Below are 26,245 nucleotides of genomic sequence, written 5' to 3'. Positions count from 1 at the left end.
CTAGTTATATTCAACATCCTAAGAGACAACAATGGGGGAATAGGGGGCATAGTATCCTCCAAGTTACTTCCTGCTGAAATGGGATGATGTCAGCCTTGTGGGGTACTGTAGGAAGAAAATGCTAGTGTAGTGAAAGACTTAAATGGAATGAATCCAGTCCATGTTAGACGGGATTCACTTGATTGAAGATGTCGCTTGAAATCCTCAATCAGTACCCGAAGCTTTGGCCAGAGTGTCAATTGAAATGGAGCAAGTTGGACCCAGTGCAGTAGAGGAGGTGCGGCCCATTTTCTTTCCAGGGTGTCCAGTGATTGCTGTCAGGCAGGTCTTCATTGGCTGTGTGGGGCTCAAAACAAAAGGCTTAGCAGAGAAGTGCTTGCTTGTATGTACTAGCAAAGGCAACGTGGGAGCATAACAATTATGAGAGGGCATACACCTTGAAAGAAAGAGCCAAGAAAAGACAAAGATAGTCCCCAAATTCTTCTCCTATTCTGTATTACATCAATTGGCTTCTTGATACAATACAGAAACTCTAAAATTTAGATAAACAATGTGCTTGGATTTTAGAGGAGGAGGAAAGCCAAATCCACCTCTAAATCGAGCATTGGTTTAATTGAATAGGGACTAGGAAATTAAGAGAAATAGATTTCTCTGAGAGACAGCTATAAAGTTTACTGTATGGCCTGTTCCTTTTGTTTGAGGTTTATAATTACCTTCTCTTTTAAGTATCTACCCATGCAGTGTCCTTTGCCTTCTGGAGATGAGTTTTCCTGTGAAGATAAAAGCAAAGCACTTCCCTTTACTTTTTGAGGTTTCTATTTAGTTTATGAGATATACCTTAGTAGAATACCTGTCATTTTTCCTAGCCTAGAGGTTTTTCTTTTTCTACTCAAGTCTTGATCAACTTTGATGGTATCCAAACTTTTTCTTGACCTGTGGAAACTAAAGCAAAACCCGCACTCCATTGTAACACATATTCTGGTTTCCATACAGGTTAGTACATCTTTGAAGTATACTGGTTGATTCAGTTCACCAGTTTTCTGCGTCTTCCAGTGTTGTTTTGCAGCCGATTGTCCTTTCTCATTGAAATTAAGAAAGTTTAGTGTTGGGCTGGAGAGATGGCTCAGGGGTTAAGAGCACTGACTGCCCTTCCAGAGGTTCCAAGTTCAATTCCTAGCAACCACATGGTGCCTCACAACCATCTGTAATGTGATCTGGTGCCCTCTTCTGGCATGCACTGTGTACATGATAAATAAATCTTTAAAAAAAAATTAAAAAGAAATAGATTTTTTAAAAAAAGAAAGTTTAGTGTTAATAAAGCATTATGCAACCTATGTTTGGGGGGTTTAGTCTTCCAAGCTTGTTTGTGGAGCATCTCCTTAAGTGTTCTATTAGATCTCTCAACCACTGCTTGTCCCATAGGATTGTGTGGTATACTGGTGACATGCTTTATGTTATAATATTTGAAAAACTGTTCCAATTTTGTGGGGACATATGCTGCAGCATTGTCGGTTTTTATTTGTGCAGGTGTACAGGTAACTGCCATCCCCACTAGCAGGTGTGTAATAACAGAATCAGCTTTTTCAGATTTAAGAGCAGTAGACCATTGGAACCCTGAGAATGTGTCTATAATATCATCCACATATTTCAAATTTCCAAATTCTGCAAAGTGAGAGACTTCCATCTGCCAAACCTCATTTCTCTGAATGCCCTTAGAATTACAACCTGCTGGAAATGGAGTTGGTTTATAAAGGGAACAAATAGGACCATTTCTCACTATCACCTTGGCTTGTTGCCAAATGATGGAGAAGTCCTTTTTCAAACCTTTGCTATTTACATGATATTTCTTATGAAATTCATTTGTCTACAATTTCTTTTGATATGTCCCATTCTACCACAGCTGAAACATCTAGGTTCCTGGCGCCTGCATCATTTCCTGCGGAAGGCTCTTCCTACCCAAGGTTCTGCTTCATAGTAGTAGTAACCTCTATCCTCTTGGTACATATGTTGACCTCTGTAAGGTGCTTCTCCTTCCCAAGCCCTTGAGTTCTCACCTCTAGAAATTTAATCTTCTGTTGCCTTTTTAAACCTTTCACGATGGCTTCTCCTACCCAAGCTCCAATATCTTACACATTATAGTCAATGTTGGCTGCCTGCAAAACCTATTCTTCTAATGGAGCTGATCTGATCTTTAAAGGCAAAAGTATTCTTTTGCACATTGGGTTTGCATTCTCCTAGCTATTGTATATGTAATTGATTGTCTTGTTTCTGGATTTGTTACCTGTAATTCTACTGCCCTAGCTAACCTTTGTAAAAAGTCCTAGAACTGTTCTGTAGGCCCCTGTTCTATTCTGGTATAAACTTCTAGGCATTCTCCTGGCTCAAGAACCTTATCCCAGGTGTTCATTGCTGCTTTCCTGCATAGGGACAGTACATGGTCATCATATTCAGCCTGAGCCTGTGGGTTAGCATAAATACCCTCACCAAGAATCTTATCTTTAGGGGCTTCATAAACTTCCTTTAAGCCCTGGCACTCAAGGAGCTTCACCTCTTCCCTAACCAATGCCTTCCACTGGATTTGGCATGAATTCTCAAGTACATCTGCCAGCAATCATTCCCAATCTGTGGGCATCACCCTGTTAAAGATTGCCCATGAATGTAATAGCTGTTTTATGTATGGGCTATGGAGACCATATGAGACAATAGATTAATTAATATTCTTAAGACCCTTCTGCTGCATCTCATGTAATTTTTTGCTTATTTTTTTCTTCTATTTCTTTAAGGGATTTTCTTGTTTCCTTTTTAAAGGACTCTTTCATCTTCCTAAGATAATTTTTGAGGTCAACCTCTTCTTCATGCTCTGTGTTGGGCTTTTCAGATCTTGCTGGTGTGGTGTTCCTAGATTTTGGTGGTGTCATATTGGTTTTTCTGTTGTTGAGTGTGTTCTTAATCTGTCTTCTTCCCATCCCTTTTCCAGTGACTGCAGGTGTTGTCTCTCCCTCTCTCAGGTTGCTGGTGGAGGGTTCAGCCTCTGGCAGCAGCGGGATTGCAGAGGGTGGTGGGTGGACAGGGGTGGGATGTGTAAGGATTCAGGGTGGAACTTCCCATAAAAATGGCAATCCTGCCTAAGTTAATCTTCAGAGTCAATGCAATAACCATCAAAATCCCAACACAGTTCTTCACAGACCTTGAAAGAACAATACTCAACTTTATATGGAAAAACAAAAAAACCCAGGATATCCAAAACAACACTGTACAATAAAGGATCATCTGGTGTCATCACCATGCCTGACTTCAAACTCTATTATGGAGCCATAGTTCTGAAAACAGCTTAGTATTAGCACAAAAATAGACAGGTAGACTAATGGAATCAAATTGAAAACCCTGATATGAACCCACACACATATGAACACCTTACTTTTGACAAAGATGCTAAATCTATACAATGGAAGAAAGATAGCATCTTCAACAAATGGTGCTGGCACAACTGGATTCAGAAATGCAGAAGATTGCAGATATATGTATATCTGTCACCATGCACAAAATGTAAGTGCAAATGGATCAAAGATCTCAACATAAATCCAGCAACACTGAATCTTCTAGAAGAGAAAGTGGGAAATACCCTTGAATGAACTGGCACAGGAGACAATTACCTGCACATTACACCAGTAGCACAGTCATTAAGAACTTCAATTAATGAATGGGACCTTCTGAAACAGAGAAGCTTCGGTAAGGCAAAGGACACAGTCAGTAAGATAAAATGACAGTCCACAAAATGGGAAAAGATCTTCACCAACCCCACATCTGACAGAGGGCTGATTTCCAAAATATACAATGAACTCTAGAAGCCAGCAACCCAAATACCAAACAGTGAAATTAAAAAGTGGGGTGAAGAACTAAATAGAGAATTCTCAACAAAGGAATCTGAAATGGCTGAAAGACACTTAAGAAAGTGCTCAAAATCCTTGGCCATCAGAGAAATGCAACTCAAAACAACTCTGAGATACCACCTCACACCTGTCAGAATGGCTAAAATCAAAAATACCTATGACATTCTATGCTGGAGAGGATGTGGAGAAAAAGCAACACTCCTCCATTGCTGGTGTGAGTGGGAACTTGTAAGACCACTCTAGAAACCAGTATGGCAGTTGCTCAGAAAAATGGGTATCAGTCTACCTCAAAGATCCAGCAATTCCTCTGTTGGGTATACACCCACATAATGTACGTCCATACAACAAGGACATATGTTCAACCATGTTCCTAGCATCATTGTTTATAATAGCTAGAACCTGGAAGCAACCTAGATGCCCCTCAACTGAAGAATGGATATAGAAAATGTGGTACAATTACACATTGGAGTACTACTCAGTAGAAAAAAGCTATGGAATCTTGAAATTCCCATGCAAATTGATGGAACTAGAAGAAACCATCCCGAGTGAGGTAACCCAGTCATAAAAAGACAGACATGGTATGTACTCACCCATACATGATTTTTAAACATAGAGCAAAGGATTACTAGCCTACAATCCTCTTAACCAAAGAAATTAGGAAAAATGAAGGACTCTAGGGGGCAAATGCATGGATCCCAGGAATTTGAAGGGGCAGGAACTATTGAGCTAATTAGGAGCATGAGGATAGGGGAGAGGGAGCTGCCAAAATGAGAGCAGGAGAAGAGGAGAGGAGAGGAGGAAATGGAGGAGGAGAAATACTGAGTTGGGGGAAGAATAGAGGAGATCAGGATGAAAGATACCATATTAGAAGAAGCCATTTTAGGTTCAAGGAGAGATCTGGCACTGGGGATATTTCCAGAGACCTATAAGGATGACACAAACAGACAATCCAGGCAATGGTAGAGAGGATAACCTAAATTCCCTTCCCCTAAAATGAGATTGATAACTATTTTTTAAGCCATCCTTGAGTCCTCATCCAGTGGTTGATGGAAGCAGAGGTAGACATCCACAGATTTACACTGAACCGAACTCTGGAACTTAGTTGCAGAGAGGGAGGAATGAAGAACGAAGGGGTCAGTAACAGGATGGTGAAACCCACAGAAACAGCTGGCCTGAACAAGGAGGAACACATGGAACACAGATGCTGTCTGGAAGACCAGTATAGTACTGATCTAGACCCCTGAACATGGATGTCAATGAGGAGGCCTCTGCACTCTATGGGACCCCTGGTGGTGGATTAGTATTTTTCTCTGGTGTAAGAAGGGACTTTGAGAGCTCATCCCATGTGAAGGGATGTACTCTTGCCCTGGACACATGGGGAAGGGCCTAGGCCCAGCCCAGGATGATGTGATGAACTTTGTGGAGTCCCTGTGGAGGGCCCTACACTGCCTGGGTAGTGGAGGGTGGATGGGGTGAGGGGTAGGTTGGGATGGGGTAGGAGGAGTGTATGTGAGGGGAGGGAGAGGGAAAGGAATTGACATCAGAAACAAGCTTGTTCCTAATTCTAACTAATAAAAAAAAACAAAAACAAAAAAACAAAGAAACAAAAAAAACAAAAATCCTTCAGCTGTATGGGTTGACATACATAAGGCCCTCAGGGTGTTTCTTAGAAGCTGGCTTTTCTACCATGGTAGCTGGGTATACTAATGGTGTATGAGTAACAACCTTAGAGGAATTGTCATGATACCTGAGTGGAGTAGGTGCCTCAGATTGGAATGATCCTGCCTCTGAGGCATCCCAATGATCTTTAAGCCTAGTAATGATATCCTCATGAAAAGTTTCAATTTCCTGCATAATAAAAGATTCCAAGCATGTTAGCATGTTAGTGAATCTGTAAATTGCTCTAACTGTTCTTTTAGGTCTTTAATACGTTCATCCTTAGACAGTATCTTGATGGTATGGAAACTGCCTTCTATGTATTGGAGTTTAGATTCGAGGTCATGATTTGCTGATTTTGAGTACTCAGCAATCCATCATATGGATTTATTTAATCTGTCAGCCATGTTATATAATATAAATTATCATCCAAACATTCAAATCTAGACTCAAATTTGTGATCTGTTACCTTAGATGGTTCAATAATTGACTGTATGGCATTGTCCACTTCTTCAACCATATCCTGGGTATTTTGTACCTTTGCATCTAGTTTCTGGGTCACAGAGCCTATCTGAGTTTCTAGCTGGCTACAGATATTCTTTAGTTCATCACGGTCCTCTGACAGCCTAGCCTCTAATACCTCAGACATGGAGGATATCTCTGTGTTTATCTTATCATAAATACTCTGCATCTCATCTTGGGTAACAGACAGCTCTGTCTTTAGCATATTGGTCACAGAGCCAAGCTTATCATCCAATTTCTGTTCCACTTGCTGCACAATTGTGGCCTGACATAATCTGTTCTTCAAAGCCTAAAGCTGTTATTTCCTGTAAGTAGGTGGTGAGGTTATCTTTGTCCCTTATCCTGAGACCTCTGGCTATAATATATTTGTACCAGCAAGCTAACTGCCATTATTGCATGTAGGCTGGTAATTAGCAGATTAGCATCCTCCGCAAACATTGAATTCATGTAATAAGCAAAACTATTACCAATTTTAGCCAATGATAAATATTCCACTATAATTTTACCTAGTGGCTTCTACTGCAGATACAGTAATTATCTTTGACCAGCAGGTAGTGCAGGCATACAGTTAGTCTGTACTGCGTTGGGCAGTGGTCAGTCAGGTAAGATGGCAACAGCGGTGGAGAGAGGTCACAATGGTGGCTGTGCTTAGCTTAGAGAGTTTTGGGCCTTGCAGCTGCAACCATTTAAACAGGCATGGCTTTATGGCTGCTATGGCCAGGGGAAGCTGTGGACCCTGCTGAAAACCAAGGCCTACTCCCGAGGCTTAGTCGGCTCAAGCACAGCGGGCCTATGGGTATGGGTAGGCCTCAGTCTGAGCCGGTCCCTTGCAAGTAGGGAGAAACTGAGACAGTAACCATGGGGAGGTCTGTGGAAGCCTCCCAGCTGTGCAGACAGTTCTGAGCGGCTCAGCGGCAGCTGGAATATGCTTTTGTGGCACAGCAGGCCAGCTGCTAGCCATGAGCACCTATGGAGACAGGGAGCGCTTTCCTGGCCTAGGCCACTGTCCCAGTGTAACCTGCAGGCTGTCCCAAATGGGGCCTAGGTTTACAATATCCCACTCCTGACAACCGGATAATGTGGGAAATTACCAATATGGAGCCAGGTAAAAATACAAGGGAATTTATTAGGGAAAAGCCTTACTTACAGAGTGACCTATCCAGCCAGTGGGCAGCAGTCTGTACAGCATGCCGAAGATAAAAGTGAAAACAGCCTGCCACCTAAGCATCCCTCGCTCTACATTACCCTGAACACACCCTCACAACATTGTGGCTACAACATCCCCTATAATCAGCCATAATCATCCTGGAATTACCACAGCTTATTTTCCTCACACATTTTCCTCGTCAAAATGATGAAAACTATTTTGGTTCATGGGACATCTTGACCACAGCCAAGAGCTATCAATACCAGAAATATAACTTAAAGTTTTGACACAGGACAGACACACTGGAGTGTGGATTGATTTATTTTTGTCTGGATTGCTACATATGCCCATTCCCTCAAAGCATTTTGAGGACCCATTTGACTTATCTTTTACTTTGCCTGTATCCCTGATAGATGCATTCTGTACAGTTCTAGATCTGTTTGCTTTTATTTTGTCTGCAGGCATTTTCCACTTGTGGTATTTATCTCTACAGAGCATTAACCAAGAATATAGGGCATCTATATGGTATGTTTTATTCAACATCATTTAATTCAATACTAGGAGAGATTAAGAATGAATTTAAATCAATCACAACAGTCTTGTTGGTTTATTTTATTATCTAAAATGGTGTCTGAAAAAGATATATTTAAAATCTATCTAACTAGATACTTAAATGGAATTTGATTAAGTAATTGAAATTATTTTGCAAATATCTGCTCCTTATACTTACATGTATATTTTCATTCTCACTGAATAAATACAAAATCGGTTGAACAATGTTTTCTACATATTCTTATTTCCATCAGTGAACTAAATATTGTCATTTATTTTGTGTATATTGGATGACATGAATGAAAAGAACTCACTTTGTATGGCATTAAAACGTATAACTATGATAGAAATAGTAACATATATAGGGGTATTAAAAATGTGTGTCTGAAAAATATTTTTTTACAATGGCAGTATGTCAATTCATATTGTGAATTGAGTATTCTCAGATGAATTGAAAATAAATCTCATTTTCTTCTCAGACTAGAAATGATAGAAGTAGTTATGCAATGTTATTTCTTCTACATCTAGCTACACCTTCACCACTTATTCCATAAAAGATACACTCAGCAGTACTTGGTGGTTTTACTACAGAAAATTTTATTATTTTTGAGCAGAGTGGTACTTATAAAAGTGTTTACTGAAGTGTTGAATCACAGAGCACTCTAACATCTATGCTTATTACATTTCATGATTTTTATCATTTCCTATTGTGTATCATTTAATCTTAGCTATTTGTTAGCATGACTTCTAAGTATAAAAATGCACTGTAAATATTGCCAATGAGAGGTCACATTGAGGGACTGACCTAGAAATTAAAAGAAAAGTGGTTGAAAGCGATGAAGATGGAAAAGCTATGATCATTACTGGTGATTGAGTGAGGAAACATCCTGCAATAGTTACAATTCTCAAAACAAGAACAAAGAAATAACTTAACTGATGGTGAGGAGGCACACACTTCTAGAAATACCACTTTCATATGTGATGAAAGTTCTAATGAGTGGGATTGAAATCAACTTAACTATCTCTCTCAGTACTTGAACACTCATAACTCAAGTAAAGTGTTTGCATGTTTGTGAGTTTACTGTTCCTTTGGTGTGAAATAAAACCATGGAAGGTCTTAATCATCACATAACTAGAACATACTGTGAGTTTGCAGTGCTGATTTGATAGAGATTGAATAAACTCCAATCTGCCTATTTGAAAAGAAAATCACTTTCAAGAACAAACCTATAATACATAAGAATTCTGTCTTTTGTGGAAACTGATGCTTTAAAATGTTTTCATTTATAAAGAGGCAAGTCAATGGCAAATTTCAAGGTCTTTAAGGACAGGATATTTGCCTTATTTGTGAGCAGTTCTTCATGGTGCAAGTAGAAGACCTATGTAATGTGCTACAATGAGAAATGGAAATTTTCAAGAATATCTGCAAATGTAAGGTACCAGTGCCCTGTAGGAGCAACAAGAAGTCATGTGTGGCTCAGCTTTTCTTCTAAGTAATTGTCTTAAATTATAAGGTCATTGAAATTTGGCAATGCTATTTGACTTCCCACATCTTCAAGGTGTCATTTAGTATTGCTACAGTTTCTTAACAGCCCCATTATACAGGTATTGCCCTCTCAATAACAAGTGCTGCTTCTGGCTCCAAGTATATCTTTGGTCAACAATTGATCAGAGACATGCAGCAGCTCTGCAGGCTGCTGTTGAAACAGACAAAGATATAAAGAGACCTGTGTAACTCAAATGAGATTAGAATATGATAGATCACTGCATGATCCTTTGTTAAGTGTCGAAGTGATTGGAATAATGACATTTAAGAAAAGACACTTCAGATATTCACCCATATTTTAAAAGGATTCTCCAAGGAAGAGAAAGTTGTAATAATCACCAAAACTGTAGTTTAAATAGAAACAATATGAAGTTGCATGTAGATGAGGGTGACTTCAGAAGGTCCAAGATGTTTCTGAGATTGAACAATAAAGAGTTGTTACAGATGAAAAAGTAACACATACTTCACAAATAAAGCAAAAGTAAATTTCAGGAGGAGAAAATACATAATGTTTGTCTTTCTGAGATTTGTTTGACTCGTTAATACAATTATTTGCAACTCCTTCATTTTATTGCAAATTATATATCATTATTTTTCATGACTGAAACAAAATCTGCACACACACACACACACACACACACACACACACATATATATATATACATATATATATATATATATATATATATATATATATATATATATGGTTCCAACATATCATATAGCAACAATAATGAATGCATATTTTATACAGAAGTATAAAAAGGATGCATAGTAAGGTATGGGGTTGGCAGAATGCATGTTCCATATACACACATGTGCTAGGAAATCCATATAATAACTCTAGCATTTATGTTAGTTCTATTCATATTAAATAAAAGTATATGATTCCTGTGAATTAAATTACACTCAATATTGTAGATATGAACAGATGTTGATTATGTACTTTTATACATCTGTAATTTTCCCCTCAGAGTTTGTAGGAATCAATGTTGGTTGAATGAATTATAAGCTATGCAAGTTAATGTCTATTCAACAACCACATGTAGCACACTCTTTTTCTTATAGACATTGAACAATAGTTTCAATAGTAGACTATTTTACAACTAACACAATACAAACAATTGTGTGTTCTCACATCCTAAGAAAAGGCCCAAACTATCACCTGTCCCATACACCTGGAGAGTATTTAGTCAAAATTGTCCTCAGTATCTCACAATTCTACCACAAGCCTACCATATAAAAATTATACAACAGTGGAAAATCAGAAAATGGATAAAGAAATTAAAGAAGTATTAAACTAATTAAATAATCAAAATATGAACAGCTCATATGGTTCTACCAGCATTATTGCACAGTTTACAAGTACAAATTTATAAATATATATTCTGGGCACGGCTGTTACTAACCAGAAATTAACTAAACTGACGGTATATCCTCAGATTACTTTGTTTTACTTAATCAGTGATAATTCCTATATTTTATGCTATCTTTATAAGTTTAAACTAGTCATAGAAGTATTTCTCATTCCATAATCCAATTTGTTAAGATGAAATGTCACAATGATATCTTGAATAACTCTCTCCACCAACATAATTACTCATTTACTTCTCTGTTATTTTGATATTACCTGACAGATGACTGTACTCCATAGCTCATGGTACTTCAGGGATATAGGAGTTAGTTCAAAGATCAAATAGCCACATTTGTTATTACAAATTTAATTTTGATGTATAGAAAGATACCAGTACAAAACACTTATAAGAACCCCAACAACCCAATAATATTTTCTCTACAAAAATCTCTATTCAACAAAATTACATGTTTCATAAACTATGTCTTTTCTGTAAAAGGTAATCAATCAATTCAGAAACACCACTGACCACTACAGAGGGCATCGTGTTGCTGTGGATGAGTTAAAATGTCACTTGGCACTTTTCAATGTAGCAAAAGAGGTCATACAGAATGGTTGCTAATATACAGAGAAGAGAATAATTAAATCACAGAGTCAGTTCAAAGTGCATTCTAGGAAAGGAAAAAAAAAACAGCAATGCCTATGAGACAATGTGAGATGATGTGTTCCAGCTAAATAAAGTTATATAAAGTATGTAATCTCTGGCTTTTTTCCTATCAATGTCAGCTGGAAGTTTCTAGTGTCTTCCCTAGTTTTTGGAATTCCATTTTCACTACATCTTGAAAGCAAGCAACATTAGAGAAAGCATTACATAGGTTAAATATATATTTAGGGAAAACTGCATTGATGTACCCAACATATGTGTCCATCATGCTAACCTGGAAAAATATTTATTTCTACTTGTCAGCACCCTCCTTGAGAAATACTTCTAAATCGCTAAATAAATCAGGATCAAACCATAGTTCTTCCTATTAACAATCAGACAGAATCCTAAATGAATGGTGTTGCCCAGAGACCTGTTGTTTTGAAATTCCACATGGCCTGCATTATCAACTCCTCTGGATTTTATAATTCGTCCTTTTCCTATTCTAAAGGGTTCTCTCAGTTCCCATGTAATGTTTGGCTCTGCATTAATGTATCTGTTTATAATAGTTGCTGGATGAAGCCTCTCTGATGCTGACTGGGCAAGTTACCAATCTTTGAGTATATTAGAAATTCAGTAAGAATAACTTAATTGATTCTTTACCAGTAGTATTGTGTTTTATTCTATCCTATGTCACTGGGCTATCAAGGCTCCAGTTCCTGGTGATCCAGACAGTTTCAAGCATGTGCTCCCTCTTGTGAGCCTCAAGTTACATCAGTCATTGGTTGGCCATTTTCACAAGTCCTGAACCACCATTACTCTAGCACTTCTTGCAGGCAGGGCATATAGTAGGTTGAAGGTTTTGTGGCTGTATTGGTGTCTGATTCCCTTGCCATGAGAACGTGGCCCATAGAATTAACTCAGCAGAGCTCATAAGGGCTCACAGAAACTGAAGTGATAATCACAAAGCCTGAATGAGTTTGTATAATAGGTCCTTTGTATGCTATAGTTGTGTAACTTGGTGTTCTGGTGGGAATCCTAACTGGGAGTGGAGGTTGCCTCTGACACTTTTTTCTGCTTTTGGGACCATTTTCCTCCTTCTGGGTTGCCTTGTCCAGTCTTAATATGAGGATATGTGTCTAATTTTGTTATAACTTGTTATGCCCTGTTTGATTGACATACCAGGAAATCTGGGTAATTTGGTAATTTAGCTCCTACATTAAGGAATGTGCCACTGATGTAGGTACTGGTGAAACTGGGAAGCTTCTGGCTTCAGAATCACCCCCAAATGGAAGTATACAAAGAGGTAGACAAATATTTTACATGCTTCTTCTGGCCTCACACACTTCAATAAGGTCTTGAATTGTGAAAAATGATGTCAGAACATCAATTGAGAACACTGGGAATAATTCAGAGCAGCACCGACACCTCATGTGTCAAGTTCAAACCTTGCATTTTACTAATTCTTTAGCAATATTTAAAACATCATTTTTTTGTAAAAAAAAAGTTGTAGTACGTGAAAGATTAATATGATCATTCTGAGTTTGATACACGGTGCCAGTGATGTAAGCTTTATACATGAATTCAAACACAGTTTTAATAAGGAAGAGACCCAATATTTGACTTTGGAAGGGAGCAGAGAAGATATTTTGCTTTGTTTTAGCTTGGCCATTGTCATATGTACATACAGAATCCTAACACAATTAAGTCAGTGCCAAATTAGAAACAAAACAAAATGAAACAAAACTAATAAAACCAGACAGGATTTGCTATGTTGCTGATAATGTGGTCGATTTTTGAGAAGGTTCCATGTGAGGCTGAAAAGAAGGTATATTCTTTTGTGTTTGGATAGAAAGTTCTGTAAATGTCTGGTAATCCCAATTGGGTCATAACTTCTGTTAGTTCCTTTGTCTCTTTGTTAAGTTTCTGTCTGTTGGTCCTGTCCAGTGGTGAGAGTGTGGTGTTGAAGTCTCCCACTATAACTGTGCTTGGCCTTATTTGTGATTTGAGTTTTAATAATGTTTCTTTTATGAATGTTGGTACCTTTGTATTTGGGGCATAGATGTTTAGAATTGGGACTTCTTCCTGGTGGATTTTTCCTGTGATGAATATGAAATGAACTTCTTCGTCTCTTTTGATTGATTTTAGTTTGAAGTCTAACTTGTTACATACAAGGATAGCTACCCTAGCTCGTTTCTTGCATCCATTTGATTGGACTATCTTATCCCAACCCTTTACTCTGAGGTAATGTCTGTCTTTGAATTCGAGATGTGTTTCTTGTATGCAGCACAAGGATGGATTCTGTCTTCGTATCCAATCTGTTAGCCTGCGTCTTTTTATAGGTGAGTTAAGACCATTAATATTGAAGGGAATTAAGGTCCATTGAGTGTTTATTATTGTTTGTTTTTGATTTGTTGTTGGTACTGTATTGTATGTGGATTTACCTTGAATTTTATTTTGTGTTTTTGTAGAGTGGGATTATCTATTGCCTATGTTTATGTGACTGTAGTTAATTTCCTTAGTTTGGCGTTTTCTTTCCAGTACTTTCTGTAGTGCTGGATTAGTGGTTACATATTGTTTAAATCTGATTTTGTCGTGGAATATCTTGTTTTCTCCATTTATGGTGATTGGACGCTTTGCTGGGTATAGTAGTCTGGGCTGGCATCCCTGTTCTCTCAGAGTTGGTAGAATATCTATCCAGGTCCTTCTGGCTTTCAGAGTTTCCATGGAGAAGTCTGGTGTAATTCTGATAGGTTCCATTTCAAAGGGTATTTCAGCATCTATTGAGATGATGATGTGGTTTTCTTTCTTAGTTTACATGGTGAATTACATTGATAGATTGTCATATGTTGAACCATTGCTGCATCCCTGCATGAAGCACACTTGATCATGGTGGATGATTTTTCTGATGTGTTCTTGGATTTTATTTGCCAGTACTTTTTTGTTGTTGTTTTGTTTTGTTTTGTTTTGTTTTTAGAGACAGGGTTTGTCTGTGTAGCTTTGGAGCCTATCCTGGCACTCGCTCTGGAGACCAGGCTGGCCTTGAACTCACAGAGATACACCTGCCTCTGCCTGTGGAGTGCTGAGATTAAAGGCAAACGACACCAACGCCCTGGCTTTTTGTCAGTATTTTATTGAGTATTCTTTCATCAATGTTAATGAGAGATATCGGTCTGTAATTCTGTATCTTAGTTGTGTATTTGTGTGTCTTGTGTACTAAGGTAATGTAGCCTCTTAAGAGTTTAGCAATGACCCTTCTGCTTCTATTGTATGTAACAATTTGAGGAGTATTGGTATTAGTTCTTCTTTGAATTTCTGGTAGAAATTTGCACTGAAGCTATCTTGCCTTTGGCCTTTTTTGGTTGGGAGATTTTGATGACTGCTTCTATTTCCTTAATGGTTATAGGTCTAATTAAATTGCTTATTTGCTCTTGATTTAATTTCTGCAAGTGATATATATCCAAAAATTGTGCATTTCCTTTAAATTTTTGAATTCTGTGAAGTACAGGTTTTCAAAGTATGACCTGAAGATTCTCTGGATATTTCCAGTCTCCTTGTTATGGCCTCATTTCATTCCTGATGTTTTTTATATTGTGTGTTCTCTCTCTGCCTTTTGGCTAGTTTGGATAGAGGTTTGTCTATCTTCTTGATTTTCTCAAAGAACCAATTCCTTCTTACATTGATTCTTTGTATTGTTTTCTTTGTTTCAACTTTATTGATTTCTGCCCTCAATTTGATTATTTCCTGGCATCTACTTCTGCATGGTGAGTTGGCTTCTATTTATTCTAGAGCTTTCAGTTGTACTGTTAATTCTCTAGTGTGCCTATTCTCCAGTTAACTCATGCGAGCACTTAGTGCTATGAACTTTCCTCTTAATACTAATTTCAAAATGTTCAATACATTTGAGTATGTTTTGTCTTCATTTTCTTTAAAATCTAGAAATCTTTAATTTCTGTTTTTATTTCTTCCTCTACCCTGGAATGGTGCAATTGTGCATTGATCAATTTCCACGAGTTTGTAAGGTTTCTGCAATTTGTGTTGTTGAATTCTAACTTTAAAACATGGTTGTCTGAGAATATACAGGTTTTTTTTCCTTACAAATTTTTTGTGCTTTTTCAGGTTTGCTATGTTGCTGGGCATGTGGTTTAATTTAGGGAAGGTCCCATGTGGCACTGAGAAGAAGGTGTATTCTTTTGTGTTTAGATGGAATGTTCTACAGATATATGTGAATCTCAATTGGGTCATAACTTATGTTATTTCCTTTGTCTCTTTGTTAAGTTTCTCTCTGTGGTCCTGTCTAGTGGTGATAGTGTGGTGTTGAAGTCTCCCACTGTAACTGTGTAAGGTCTTATGTGTGTTTTTTGTTTTAGTAATCTTTCTTTTACGAAAAGGGTGCATTTGTATTTGTGGCACAGATGTTCAGAATCGAGACTTATTCCTGATGGCAGTTTTCTGTGATGAATATGAAATGACTTTCTTCATCTCTTTTGATGGATTTTAGTTAGCAGTCTAATTTGTTTGATACTAGGATATCTACATGAGCTTGTTTCTTGTGACCATTTGATTGGAAATTTTGTTTCCTAACCATTAACTCTGATGTACTGTCTGGCTTTAAGTTGAGGTGTGTTTCTTGTATGCAGCAGAAGGATGTATTATGTCTTCATATACATTTTATTAGTCTGTGTCTTTTTATAGGCAAGTTCCGAATGTTAATATTGAGGGAAATTAAGGACTAGGAGTGTTAATCCTTGTTTTGTGATTTGTTGCTGGTTATTTTATTGAATGTAGATTTAACCCATGTTTTCTTTTGGCCTTTGGTAAAGTGGGATTATCTATTACCCATGTTTTTGTGAGTGAAGTTAGGTTCCTTATTTTGGAGTTTTCCTTCCAGTACTTTCTGTAGGGCTGGGTTAGTGGATATGTATTATTTAAATCTGTTTTTGTCGTGTAATATCTTGTTTTCTCCATCTATAGTAATAGAAAGCTTTGCTGGGTATAGTAGACTTGGCTGGCATCCTTGGTCTTCTAGTGTTTGTAGAATATCTATCTAGGATCTTCTGGCTTTCAGAGTTTCCATGGAGAAGTCAGGTGTAATTGTGATAGGTTTGCCTTTATATTTATTTGGCATTTTTCCTTTGCTGCTTTTAATATTCTTTCTTTATTCTGTATGTTTGGTGTTTTAGTTATTATGTGGCAAGAGGACTTTTGTGATCCACAACTTGGTGTTTTTTATGCTTCTTTTACTTTAATTGGCATGTCTTTCTTTAGGTTGGTAAAGTGTTCTATGATTTTTCTGAATGTTTTCTGCATCTTTGAGTTGGTTTCTTTGCCTTCTTCTGTAACTATTATTCTTAGGTTTAGCCTTTTCATGGTGTTCCATATTTTCTGGATATTTTTTGTTAGCGTTTGTTGGATTTAAGATTTTCTTTTGTCAATGAATCTATATCTCATAGTGTATCTCCAGAATCTGGGACTGTTTTCCATTGCTTGTATTCTTTTTGTTATTCTTGCATCTGTATTTCCTAATCATTCACCCAGCTTTTCTAATATCAGCATTCCCTCAGACTGTGGTTTTTTTTTTTTTTATTGTTGCTATTCCAGGTTTCAAATCTTGCACTGTGTGAATTGTTTCTTGCAATTTTGGGGTTGTCTTTTCTTCCATTTCTTTAAGGTATTTTCTCATTTCCTCTTTTAGGGTCTCTATCATCCTCCAGAAGTTGTTTTTAAGGTCATCTCCTTCTGCTTCTTCTGTGTTGGGATGTTCAGGTCTTACTGGTGTAGAATCCCTAGACTCTGGTGGTGTCACACTTGTTTTCTGTTGTTGAATGTGTTCCTATATTGTTGTCTTCCCACTCTTTCCTCCAATGGGTACAGGTGGGTTCTCTTCCTCTCCTGGTGGGTACAGGTCCAAGGTTCTCTTCCAGTGGGTTCAAGAGGGGCCGATATTTTGATGGGTCTTATTGTGTGTACAGGTGGGTTTGAGGCAATTTCTTTTCTGGTGGGTGGGATCTGGACTACCAAGGTGCTGTCAGAAGCCTCTCAGTTCCTTGGTCTGCTGGGGCTTTGTTGACCTGCCTGCAGTCCCCAGACCGGGAATTCCCAGAGTGGGCAATGCGAATGAAAATTCTATTCTTTAGAATGAAGCAATTCTATTTGCCATTTGAGTCTCACATTCTTACATTCTTGGTTTAAAATAAAGCTTTAATTCATCAGCTTCAGTTTAAAAATATGGATGATCATAACATTGGTATGATGGCTCTCTGAACCATCTTTCAAGAAATGTTTAGAAATAAATACCAAGTCTATTTTGCAATTAGATTTTTCATGGCAGAAAAATATGAAAATAATTTGTGGTTTATTTTAACATTGGTTCATCATTTCTATCTTAAAGTTAAAATGGAAAATATATTATTCCTTGTAAACACAGCTACAGAAAAGTATAAAGTCAATTGAGTAAAACACTAATATTAAATGTTCCATTTGCAATGCCACACCATTTAATGCTGATATTAATTTATCACTGTTTCTAAAGCCCACGTAGAACAACAAAAGGCTCAAAAGACTTAAGGTTTCTGACACTGTACATAATTCATCCTCAAATAGTCACACTTAAAATATAATTATATTTTACATAATACAAGTCAGTCAGACAGACACACCTTAAATGCAAATTAATTTTTCAAAATATATTTGAAGCACCTAAACATACACAATAATAAAACATTCTTAATGAAGGTTTATACAGTTTTCAAAGTTACTATTGGATTTCAGTGGTTCTCATCTATTTAAAAATAGACTATTTGAAATATCCAGGAGTCTTCTTCAATCATTTTTGATAAACGTGTCTGAATATAATTTAGACTGACTAATAGAAGAAGCTGAGATGAAAGAATTGTGCTGCAAATACATCGTGAAAGTAAGATATTCGGGCCTAAGTTTAGCAAATGTAATTAGCCTGAAGATCAATAGGAATTTTAGAAGGTACATCTAAATTATAGACATTACTATAAAGATAATAAAAATTTAGACATTTGGTTACAGAATAGCATTCAATTTCATAGTATTGCTTTTAAAATGAGAACATTTTGAACATATAAATATGGTAAAACATATTTCAGATTAATGATACAACTGCAAGCTACTGATACTACAAACAGAGACAGAGTATAATCAGTAGAAGGCAGCATAGAAATAAAATTCAGGCTCCGCTGAAGTCATTTGAATTGGAACTACTTCTAACACTGCTATATGTAATAATGCTGCCTTAGATATTAAGCATTCATATAATAAGTCAAAATAGAGAATGATGGAATCAGAAACCCATGAAAATATCACTTAATTGATAATGTTCCTGCTGCTGAACTAAAGTTTCCAGTTTGTTTTTCTCAGATTTGTTTCATTTTGTTTTACTTCTATTTTGGCACTGGGGAAGAATATACACCTAGTAGACATCATATGCTACCAAATAAAATCCATAGAATTATGAATATGTTACATCTTTTTTGTGCAGTTGGTTAATGGGTTTCCTTTCAACCCTGCAAACATAAAAAAACTATTTCAATCCTATTGGTTTTCTGCCATATCTCGACACTATGATCCTATTGCTGAAGATACTAACATACTTTTAGAATAGATCATAGAGAAATTTAGCTGATACTAAACTGCAAGTTTCACCCCGCTGGCTGGCATTTATAGTAATATAAGGTACTAGACTTACAAATTGAGAAAAATGTATTTATTAATTTCACATAGATAAGAACCTGCTAAACTACAATAAGGACTTGTCTACAAATAGGCCCACAGTAGTGGCATGAGTATTGATGTAAGTAACCAAATTTTTTTTAATGTTTGTTGCATGAAATGGAATTCCATATTTGCCACTACCAATAATGCCAACATCTGAGGCTTGTCATGGGTTCTATGAGAAAACCTGCTACTATTACCCTACCACACACATAGCAGTAAAATGACTCCTAATAACTTATTGCAATATATGTAGATCAGAACTTAGCTCAAGCTTCTTCAGAGAAGCTTCATGCATTAGATTCTTATTAACACAGAAACCCACAAAAGCCAACACAGAGAGAAGAAGAGTCATTAGCCTTAAGTGGAATGACTTATCACATCCTTCTCCTGGAGGTCCTTGAATATGGGAAAAGAGACATAAATAGCTTAAGAGTTAGAAGTGATGCATGACTTCAAGGAAAGATCATTTTCCAGATACAATAGAGAAGATATGCATATAAACTAACAGAGACAGTGTCAGAATCTGAAAGACCTGAACAAAACTCTGGCCAGATGCTTTCACAGCATGGAGCTGAAATAAAATTTTCAACACTAACAAAGAAGCTGTTTTCAATTGGTAACTGCAGTAAGTTGAGGAAAATAATTTTTCTTCAATTGGAGTGACATTATGACCATACTCTAGGGCAGGAGTAGTAGGTGAGCATGATTTGGACTCTGGCATTTTAATTTTTATTATTTGAAGAAAGAGAACATGGACTTAGAAACAGAGGAATTTGGGAAAATTTGAGTTGATTCTGGGGATGGAAAAGAATAGATTTAAAATATCTTGTATGAAATTCCAAAAATAATGAAAAAACATATTCAATTGAAAATATTTATTTAATAATATACAGGTTTATTAACAGTTGACTAGTATACAGCATGTCAAAGATGACAAAATGATTTTGTCTAAATGCCCAATATGTCAGTTTCTGTTACTATTATAAACTTGTCACATTCATCTTTTAAACAGAATTCTTTTTTTCTATTTTTTTATTTTTTGAATTAATTTTACATTCCAACCACAGTTCTCTCTCCAACCCCCTATCATCCTCCCACCCTCCCTCACCTCCTCCCTGTCCCACCTCCAGTCCACTACTCCTCACAGTAAATGTTCCCATCAGTAGTCATCTGAGTCTGGGCAGAGCCATGTCCCTCTCCCAAGCATTGTTAAGACTGAGCACGGTATCCCACAATAGGGAATGGGCTCCAACAAGCTAGCTCATGTACCAGGATTGTATCATGGTCCTACTTCCAGGGGCCCCTTTTATACTCCAAGCTTCATAACTGTCTCCCACATATGGGGAGACTAGTTCAGTCTCTTGGAGTCTCCACAGTTGTAGGACTAGAGTTCATGAGTTTCCACAAGCTCAGTTCAGCTGTCTCTGTAAATTACTCCATTAAGATCTGACCTCCCTTGCACATATGTTCCCTCCTCCCTCTCTTTGACTGGATTCCCAGGACATGGTCTGGTTCTTCATTGCAGATCTCTGCATCTGGTTCAATCAACTACTGGATGTGGGCTCTTGATGATAGTTGGGGTATTCATCTATCTGATTACAGGGATAGGCCAGTTCAGGCTTCCTCTCTATTGCTGGAAGTCTTAGTTGGGGCCCTACTTGTGGATTCTTGGGAGATACACTAGCACCAGGTTTTCCCCTAAACCCACAGAATCTCTCTCTATAAAAATATATTTTTCATTGTTCTTCCACTGCATCCCTCCTGTTCCCACCCCTACTCCCCTCCACCGTAGCAGCCGCAACCCCCAGTAGATATCATCTAATTTCTAATTTCTCTTCTGATCCATATGTCCCTCTAAGGGTCCTCCTTGTTACCTAGCTTCTCTGAAGCTGTGGAATTTAGAATGGTTATCCTTTGCTTTACATCTAATATCCACTTATGAGCAGATTCATACCTTGTTTGTCTTTCTGAGTCTGTGTTACTTAACTCAAGATGGTTTTTTTCTAGTTCCATCCATTTGTCTGAAAATTTCATTAGGTCATCATTTTTATCACTAAGTAGTTCTCCATTGTGTAAATGTTCCACATTTTCCTTATACATTCTTTGGTTTAAGGGCTTCTAGGTTGTTTCCAGGTTCTTTCTGTTATAAATAACACTGCTATTAACATTGTTGAGCATATGCCCATGTGGTATGATTGTGCATCTTTGGGCAAATACCAAAGAATGACATCATGGGGTCTTTGAGATAGATTGAGTCCCAATTTTCTTAGAAACCTCCACACTGATTTCCAAAATGGCTGTACAAGTTTGCACTCCCACCATCAGTGGAGGAGTGTTCCCCTGACTTCATATCCTCTCCAACCTAAGCTGTCCTCAGTATTTTTGATCTTAGCCCTTCTGACAGATGTAAGTTAGTACCACAAAGTAAATTTGATTTGCGTTTTCCTGATAATTAATGTCTTTTGGCCATTTGAGATTCTTCTGGTGAGAATTCTCTGTTTAGCTCTGTACCCCATTTTTCAATTGGGTTATTTCGTATTTTGTTGTCTGGTTTCTTGAGTTCTTTATAAATTTTGGAGGTTAGCTTTCTGTCAGATATGCAGTTGGTGAAGATCTTTTCCCATTCTGTAGGCTGATGTTTTGTTTTACTGACAGTATCCTTTGGCTTACAGAAGCTTTTCAGTTTCAGGAGGTTCCATTTATTGATTATTATTTTCAGTTTCTGTGCTCCTGGTGTTTTATTTAGGAAGTGATTTCTTGTGACAATATATTCCATGCTACTTCCCTCTTTCTTTTCTATCAGGTTCAGTGTAGCTAGATTTATGTTGAGGTCCTTGATCCACTGGGATTAGAGTTTTGTGCATGCAGTAGATATGATATATTGGCCAACTTTTGCATGTTAACATCCAGTTATGTCAGCACCATTTGTTAAAGAGGTTTTTCTTTTTCCATTGTACTGTTTTGGCATCTGTTAAAATTCCAGTGTTTGTAGGTGTGTGGATTGATATCAGGGTCTTCAATTCAATTCCATTGAACCATGTGCTTGTTTGTTTGTCAATACCAAGCTGTATTTACTACTATAGCTCTATAGTAGACTTTGAAGTCTGAGATGGTGATGCCTCTGGAAGTTCCTTTATTTTATAGTATTGTTTAGCTGTTTTGGGTTTTTTGTTTTTCCATATCAACATTAATTTTGTTCTTTCAATGTCTGTGAGGAATAGTGTTGGGATTTTGATGGGGTTTGCATTGAATCTGTAAATTGCTTTAGGTAGGATTGTGATTTTTATTATGTTGATCCTTCCTGTCCAAGAGTGTGGGAGATCTTTCAATTTTCTGATATCCTCTTCAATTTCTTTCTTTAGGGACTTAAAATATTTGTCATACAGTTTTTTCCCTTGTTTGCATAGTGTCACCCTATGATATTTTATATTTGTAGCTATTGTAAAGGGTAATGCTTCTATGATTTTTTTCTCAACCCCCTTTTCCCCCTGCATATAGGAGGAGTACTTTTTTTTTATAATCTTATATCCAGCCACATTACTGAAGGTGTTTATCAGCTGTAGGAGATCCTGGGTAGAGTGTTTTTGGTCACTTATGTATACTATCATATCATCTGCAAATAGTGATAGTTTGACTTCTTCCTTTCCAATTTGTATATTTTTGATATCCTTTTGTTGTCTTATTGCTCTAATTAGAAATTCTAGTACTACATTAAATAGGTAAGCAGATATTGGACATTCTTTTCTTGTTCCTGATTTTAGTGGAATCTCTTTGAGTTTCTCTAAATTTAGTTTGATGTTGGCTATTCGTTTGCTATATATTGCCTTTATTATGTTTGGGTATGTTCCTTGTATCCCTTATCTCTCCATGACCTTTATCATGAAGGGGTTTTGAATTTGTATGGTTTGGGTTTCAGGGTTACTGTATCCTCATAAAAGGAGTTTGGCAATGTTCCTTCTCTTTCTATTGTGTGGAACATTTTGAGGAGTATAGGTATTAGTTCTTTGAAATTCTGGTAGAATTCTGTGCTATAATTCTGTGCTGAAAACACTCGGCCCTAGGATTTTTATGGTTGGGAAATTTTAGTGACTACTTCTATTTCCTTGGGGGTTATAGGTCTATTTGTTTATCTCATCTTCACTTAATTTTGTATGTGGTGCTTATCCAGAAAATTGTCCATTTCTTTAAGAAATTTTCCAATCTTGTGGAACACAGGTTTTCAAAGTATGGTGATTCTCTGTCCTTCTCAGTGTCTGTTTTTATGTCCCCTTTTCATATCTGATTTTGTTAATTTAGATATTCTCTCTCTTCCTTTTGGTTAGTTTGGGTAAAGGTTTCTCTATTTTATTGAGTTACTCAAATAACCAACTATTTTTTTTAAATTATTTTAAATTATTTCTCTTGTTTTCTTTGTTTCTATTTTTGTTGATTTAAGCCCTCAATTTGATTATTTACTGGCATCTACTACTCCTTAGTGAATGTGTTTCTTTTGATCTAGCAATTTCAGGTGTTTTGTTAATTTGATAGTGTGGGATTTCTCTAATTTCTTTATATAGATGCTTAGTGCTATGAACTTTCCTCTTAGCACTACTTTCATAGGGTCAAATAAGTTTGGATATGTTATACATTCATTTTCATTGAATTCTAGGAAATCTTTAATTTCTTTCTTTCTATCTTCTTTGACTCACGTTGGGCATTATTCAGTTTTCATGAGTTTATAGGCTTTCTAAAATATGTGTTGTTTACTGCTAACTTTAAACCATTATGATTTGATAAAATATAGATGGTTATTCTAGTTTTTCTGTATCTATTGAGATTTGTTTTGTAACCTAGCATGCAGTCAGTTGTAGAAAAGATAAAGCCTACCTTATGACTGAAGGATCAGATGAAAAGAAAAGTGTGAAGACAGTTAATCAGCTGTCCCATGCTCTCCATATTGTCAAAGACTTGAAAGCTGGCTGCCTGGTGCATGTATTTTGGCTCAAAGCAAAATGCGCCCTCTTGAGATATGACCTGGTTTTAGTAGACAGCCTAGGTACAGATGTTACCACAGAGATGAATAGCTGGATAGATAAATTCTGCCTCAATGCTGATGTCTTTGTATTGGTTGCAAACTCAGAATCAACACTGATGAACACGGAGAAACATTTTTTTCCATAAGGTGAATGAGCGTCTCTCTAAGCCGACTATTTTCATTTTGAATAATTACTGGGATGCTTCTGCCTTAGAGCCAGAATATATGGAGGATGTGTGGAGACAGCACATGGAAAGATGCCTTCACTTTTCGGTAGAAGAGCTCAAAGTTGTGAGTCTTTTGGAAGCTCGGAATCGGATCTTTTTTTGTTTCAGCCAAGGAAGTTCTCAACTCCCGAAAGCATAAAGCCCAGGGGATGCCAAAAGGTGGCGGGGCACTTGCAGAAGGATTTCACGCAAGATTACAAGAGTTTCAGAATTTTGAAAAAAACTTTTGAGGAGTGTATCTCGCAGTCAGCAGTGAAAACAAAGTTTAAACAGCACACAATCAGATACTAGACAGTGTGAAAAGCATACCGGACTCAGTAAACATGGCAGCAGCAGAGAAGAGGGTTTATTCAAAGGAAAAGAGGGAAGACAAAATTGATAGTCTGAATTTTATCCGAAACCAGATTAACCTCTTAACACTGTATGTTAAGAAGAAAATCAAGCAGGTCAAGGAGGAGTGCAATGACAGATGAAATTTGTCTTTTGGTTGATGAGTTTTGTTCTGAGTTTCATCCTACCCCCAGTGTACTGAAAGTTTATAAGAGTGAATTAAAGAAACACATAGAAGATGGTATGGGAAGAAATTTGGCTGATGGGTGTACCAATGAAGTCAATGCCTCCATGCTTCAGTCTCAACAGGAAAGTATGGAAAACTTGAAGCCATTACTTCCAGCTGGTATACAGAATAAACTTCATACACTAATCCCTTGCAAAAAGTTTGATCTCAATTATGATCTCAATTTCCAAAAGTTGTGTTCGGATTTTCAAGAGGACACTGCGTTTAGATTTTCCCTGAGCTGGTCTTCCCTGATGCATCGATTCCTGGGCTCCTCAAATGCAAAGAGGGTGCTGCTTGGTCTCCCAGAGCCTGTCTTTCAGTTCCCTAGATCTCTAGCTTCAACTCCTACTGCTCTTCCTGATCCAGCAGCACATGATCACCTTGATCACAGGACTGGCATCCCTCACATCTGGAACTTCCATGGGCATCAGCGTTGTTGGGGGCGTGATCTGGAAAACAGTGGGCTGGAGTCTCATCTCCGTGTCCTTAAGTATGTATGGAGCTTTGCATCTTTATGAAAGGCTGACCTGGACTAACCGTGCTAAAGAGAGAGCATTTAAGCAGCAGTTTGTGAACTATGCAACCGAAAAGCTGCAGATGGTTGCGAGCTTCAGAAGTGCAAAATGCAGCTACCAAGTACAGCAAGAAATGGCTACCACTTTTGCTCTACTGTACCAACAAGTTGATATGTCTCAGAAACATCTGGAAGAAGAAATTGCTAGATTTTCCAAAGAAATAGATCAGCTGGAGAAAATACAAAACAATTCGAAGCTCTTAAGAAATAAAGCCGTTCAACGTGAAAGTGAGCTGGAGATCTTCTCGAAGCAGTTTGTACACTGGAGCAATGAAGAATCTTTTTTTTTTTGAGACAGGGTTTCTCTGTGGCTTTGGAGGCTGTCCTGAAACTAGCTCTTGTAGGCTAGGCTGGTCTCGAACTCACAGAGATCCACCTGCCTCTGCCTCCCAAGTGCTGGGATTAAAGGCATGCGCCACCAACGCCCGGCTAAGACAGGATTCTGTGATGATTACATTGTAGAAGGAAGCAGACTTGGAAGATGGGAGAGCTATTTTTATGAAATGACCTCAGTATGAATTACTAATTCTGAATATTGATGCCTTGCTGAGACTGTGGTAATAACCTGTCTCAAGGGATTTGCACTTTTTGAAGTGACATTAGCTGTAGCTTGGAGTAAAGACTGAACTGTTTGGGTTGAATGATGGATTCCTTTAGAAACAGCGGAACCCACTGTGTAGCCCCTGAGGATTGGTCTTGCAGCTCCTAACCAGGGCTTTCTGTCTTTGATTCTGAGTAACTGCTTCCTGGCATCCAAGAATTAGAGATCTTTTCATCTTTCTTCACCAGTTCTTGATGCCTTCTTTATTGGGAAT

General features: G+C 37.4%; 1 pseudogene; it reads left to right on the top strand.

Moving 5' to 3' along the window:
- LOC100768900 overlaps positions 1-25,723 on the top strand; it is a 171,326-nt pseudogene extending 145,603 nt beyond the window's left edge.
- Positions 25,724-26,245: the final 522 nt, after the last annotated feature.

This window comes from Cricetulus griseus, chromosome 8 (assembly GCF_003668045.3).
Source record: "Cricetulus griseus strain 17A/GY chromosome 8, alternate assembly CriGri-PICRH-1.0, whole genome shotgun sequence".
In the NCBI taxonomy this organism is placed as follows: domain Eukaryota; kingdom Metazoa; phylum Chordata; class Mammalia; order Rodentia; family Cricetidae; genus Cricetulus; species Cricetulus griseus.
Note: the sequence above shows the minus strand (reverse complement) of the source record. Positions and strands in the feature narration are given on the sequence as shown.